Source organism: Myotis lucifugus, unplaced genomic scaffold (assembly GCF_000147115.1).
Source record: "Myotis lucifugus unplaced genomic scaffold, Myoluc2.0 scaffold_448, whole genome shotgun sequence".
Classification (NCBI taxonomy): Eukaryota; Metazoa; Chordata; class Mammalia; order Chiroptera; family Vespertilionidae; genus Myotis; species Myotis lucifugus.
This window is the reverse complement of record NW_005871496.1, coordinates 353,657-358,747: the sequence shown is the minus strand read 5'-3', so window position 1 is coordinate 358,747 and position 5,091 is coordinate 353,657. Positions and strand designations below refer to the sequence as shown.

Here is a 5,091-nt window from a genome sequence, read left to right as displayed (position 1 = left end):
GAGTCTGAGACTCACTCCTGACCGAAAACGACAACCGCGCCCTCAGCCACCAGCCCGCTTTGCGCGCGCACCTCAGTACCTTTATATTTTCCACACTGTGCCTCTTCTGAGCCTCGGTATGCTGTTCTCTTTCCTTCTAGTTGAAGGGTCTCTCCTCAGCCAGCTTTCCTGTGGTTCTGGGTGATGTCCGTTCCGTCTTTTAGTTGTATTTTTGAAGTGGTTGTTTGCGGCAGCAGTCTCCGGTGGTGTTTACCTATGCCGCCATCTTGTTGATCTCCGAGGCATCTCTGTTTTAATCCAGATACTTAAAAACACATTATTTATGGTGTCTGTCCTCCTCTTGTCAGTAGCAATCTATTCCTGTGACATCTACCTCTGAAATCGGTGAAATTTGGAAATTGCACTCTCTGAACACAGTTTTCTGTCTTGCCAGTTTTGCCATTTGCTGAGGTTCTTCTCAGACCTCACTGAGGCTTCCAGCCCCTTAGATCTTCCCTGCCTTCAAGTCTGTGACATCCTTCCTGGCATCACTTTATGTCCTGTGGACACTGTGGTTGGTCACTGTCAATGAGTCGGAGTGTCCTCAGTTCCCCTGCTCCTTCTTTCTTCTCTCCCAGTGCCATGCATGTCTCCAGCTGTGGATTAACAATACTGTCCATCTTCTGTGTTCTGCTCTATGGCCCGAGGACATGATTGAATCATTGATTTTCTTACTAATTCATGACTTCTACCCTTGCCTATGCTTGTTACTCTCTTTAGTAGTCTTCTTACTTGTCTGTAGTAGATTTATTTTCTCCTTCAGCAGAATGACTGTTCTTTCTAAATACCCATTTTTGATAAACCCAGGTTTATCTCCCTTCATTACAGAAAACTCCATGTCCCAGGAAAGTGATTTTAAAAAACACACCCAACTGACAAATCCCTTATGTTATTTCTTATGTAATACCTTTTATTACTCAGATAAAGATAAAATTCTTAAAGTTTAACATGCCCTTTTTTCCAGCCTCCTCTCTCTCTCCTTTCAGAACCTCACTGGCCTGTTGCAGATCCTTCATATGCCAAGCTTATTCTTAGCATAGGTCTTTGGTTACATTCGTCCCTCTGCTAGACAGTGTTTCTCTTTTGGTGTTTAATTTATATTCATCTTTGGGACTTAACCTCTATGTCACTTTCTCAAAAGAAGCTTTTGCTGACTTTCCATTTGCCTGAAGATAGATTGGATTCCTCGTGAAATAATTAATAGTAATGAGAATAACAGCAACAGCAAACATCTGAGTGTTTATTGTGCGCCAGGCACTGTTCTATGTGATTTATGCATACGGATGTTTTTCAGTCCTCAGAGCAGCCTGTGGGTTAGATAGGTGGGTAAATAAATGGAACCTCTTTTATAAATGAGGGAACTGAAGCGAAGCCACTCAGCCATTTGGTACCAGTGTTGAGATTTGAACCAAGGCGGTCAGGTTCTAAACTGCCGTGCTGTGCTGTAATGGTAATTTTAGTTGTGTAATTTCTGGTTAATGTTCACCTTTCCAGGTTTCTTGAGGTCAGAGATCATACCTGTCTGGTTAATTTTTGATTGTCCACTGTGTAGAACAGAGCCCGCAGTGGGTGGTAGATGGTGGCAGAATACATCAGTCTCCCTCCTCCTTAATGGAGGAGATGGAAGCTTTCAGTGTGATCTTCCTCGGCCTTCTTCCCCTCTGCTCCAAACAGAAGATCTGCTTGATTGAAAGAATAGGCGCCTCTATTTATTTCAAAATTTAACCCCTCTACCTGTTCACCTTCTATGACCTAAAAATAATATGTGCATTTTGTAAGAAAAATGAGTGCAACTGAACATAAAGTAGAAGTCAATGCCAGCCTCCATTTTCTTCCTTCAGTGCCCTTTCTCACTTTCCAGAGGTATCAACTCCTAGCAATTAAATGTCTGCCTGTGTACATGTACAGACTGTATGGATGCTTAAAATACACAAAAGGGAGTGTGTAATTTGCATGCTGTTCATTTTTTATATTAAAAATTAATTCATGATATTGAACTTTAGTTTTATAAGATGTCACCATTGAGGGAAACTAGATAAAGGGTACATGGGATCTGTTTTATTTCTTCCAACTACATATGACTCTACAATTATCTCAAAAAAAAGTTTAATTAAAAAATAAGTTATAGAAATCTTTCCATGCCAGCATATTTCTCTCTTTCTTCTAAACCAGCGGTTCTCAACCTGTGGGTCGCGACCCCTTTGGGGGTCAAACGACCCTTTCACAGGGGTCGCCTAAGACCATCGGAAAACACGTATATAATTACATATTGTTTTTGTGATTAATCACCATGCTTTAATTATGTTCAATTTGTAACAATGAAATTGTTGATCACCACATGAGGAACTGGATTAAAGGGTCACGGCATTAGGAAGGTTGAGAACCACTGTTCTAAACAGTTCTGTGGGATTCCATTGTATAGTTGTGCATGACTATTTACCTTTCCCCTATTAATGGATTTCTACGTTATTTCCATTTTGACCAGCGCTGCATTCATAGCTTTATACTTGCTTGGGTATGTATACACAGCCACATTTACGAAGAGGTGAAAAGCTCAAAAGATGTGCACATTGGAAATTTTGATAAAAGTTGGCAGGCTGGTCTCCAGACCAGTTTATACTTTCCTCAGCAGGTGGGATGGAGCCTGTCTCTCTGCTTTCACCTGCACGGTTCTGATCCCATTCCTCCTTTTCTTCTTGGGGACTTTAAACAAAATGATTCCTTTTTCCAGGTAGTATATCTCCTGTGATGGCTCTCATCGGTCTGCCCACCCTCTAACAAATCCCCCTTAGTGATACGGCTTTTCTCTAAGTAGTAAGTGCTTTACTTGTGTTTACTTTTTACAACAATCTACGAGGTAGCTGCTATTATTATCCTCTTTTACAGGTAAGGAAATCAGACATAGGGAAGTTAAGTGACTTGCATAAGGGCACCTCGATAGTGAGTAGCTGAATATTAACCCAGTCTGTCTGGCTCAGAGTCTGTGCCCTTGACCACCATGCTCTAAGAAGGGGTTGGGAAGCTACTGCCAGCTGCTCAGATCTGTCCTGTGGCCTGGTTTTTGTATAAACCTGCTAAAATGCTTTTTATGTCTTTAAAGTGTTGTTTAAAAAAAGAAGCAAAAATATGGGACAGTGTGTGATTCACAAAACCTAGAGGAAAGAGTTCACTGACCCTTGCTAGTCACTCTTTTTACCACAAAACTTTTCTACTTCTTCCCCTCCTGTTCTTTCCTACACCATGGTAATCTTATACAGGTGGGGCAAACAGTTGTTTGTTTTGAAAATAATACAATAATTAATAAAGAACAATACAAGAATAAACTCTTTGGTCTACTGTAAACTTACTTTTGCCCCACCCTGTATCTGTCCTAGTTACCTAATTTAAACTCTTGTTCCATCTGAGCTCTTTGTATAATTTGACACTAATTACTCTTTTCCTTTAAAAAATTTCCTTTCCTTTATTTTTCCAAACAGAAGTGACTTCTGTTTTTTCTTACTTCACTGACATACTACCTCTACTTCTTAAAGCCCTTGGCCACTCTGTTTCTCTGCCTGCTTTGTGACTAGAGTCTTCTGAATTAAGTCGTTGGAATTCTTTCTCTCAACCTGTCTTCAGCTCCACTTTCTCTTTTCTTCCCTCCTCCAGATGCTTTTGAATCTTATTTCATCACTAGAGGCCCAGTGCATGAAATTTGTGCATGGGTAGGGTCCCTAGGCCTGGCTGGCAATCAGGGCTGATCGGGGCCTTCCAGCTGCTGGCTTGGGCCTGGGCCTCCCTTCCCCGGCTGCTGGCTGCCGGTCGGGGCCTTCCTTCATTCCGTGCTGCCTCCTGGTGGTCAGCGCATGGCATAGCGAGTGATAGAACTCCCAGTCTCCCGGTCAATCTCCTGTGGGGACTCTGCATATTAGCCTTTTCTATATATAGACTAGAGGCCCAATGCATGAAATTCGTGCAAGAGTAGGCCTCCTTCCCCCGGCTGCCAGCACTGGCTTCCCTCTGGCACCCGTGACCTGGGCAGGTCCTATGCCACCGCAGCGGGACGGTGGGGAGGGGATGGGCTCCATGACTCACAGTAATCTGCGGCCAAGATGTCTGGAGTCTTGGTGTCTGTGGGTCTGCAGGTCTTTTTTCTGAGTGGTCTTAGGGTCCCAGCTTGTGTCTGAGACTAGATTGGGTGGTGGTGAGGCTAGGGTCCTAGTTGTAAGCAGTCCTGCTCTTTTTTTTTTTTTTTAGTTATAGTCAGGTCTTTATTTAAGAATCTCATCTGCCAACTTAGCGTTTTCCACCAACACAGGGAGCAGAAACCTTCACAGGCTTCATAATCTTTTGCTTAGGTGCTGCCTTTGTGGGAGCCTTAGCAGCAGCCATTGCTGTCTTTTTAGATGCTTGCTTAGTCTTTTTGCTTCTTTGGCAGCCCTGATAGCCTGTTCTCGCTGAGCTTTCCTAACTTCAGGCTTCTGGTTCCTCTTGGCCATTATATCAGCAAGAGATGCACCAGTGATGGCCCTCTGGAATTTGACTGCACGGTGGGTTCTTTTCTTTTGGATTTCTTCCGACTGTCCCTTTTTGTGCTTCCTCCTGTAGAGTACGGTCCAGTTTATCTGCCGAGGGTTCCTCTTGGAGAGGAATGCCGACTCGCATTTTGCAGTAAGAAACTGGAAAACCTTCCCGTCGGTCCTGGCATAGTGCCGCCCGTGTCCGGGGTAGATCTTGTACCCACTGAAGCTGCACAGCTCGACCTTCATGGCTGCAGCCGCCGGAGAGCAGGAAATAGGGTGAAGAGCAGTCCTGCTCTTCAAGATGGCGTGGTCTCTGTGCCTGCGCTGGCTGCCCTGGAGTGTCTAAACCTTTTTATTTTGAAATAATTATAGATTCACAGGAAATTGTAGAATAATACTGTGTATCTTTCCCCAGCTTCTCCCAACATAAAATTCATTTCAAAACTCCATTTTGAAGAATATTCTGAGTTGTATGATAAAAATTGTTTTTTTTTCTTCTTCCCTCTCTTTTCTTTCCTTCTCTCTCTCTCTCTCTCTCTCTCTCTCTCTC

The 5,091-nt window shown here is 43.3% G+C and overlaps 1 pseudogene; it reads right to left on the bottom strand.

Moving 5' to 3' along the window:
• Positions 1-4,258: 4,258 nt before the first annotated feature.
• On the bottom strand, positions 4,259-4,803 carry LOC102434031 (annotated as a pseudogene).
• Between the last annotated feature and the right edge of the window lie 288 nt (positions 4,804-5,091).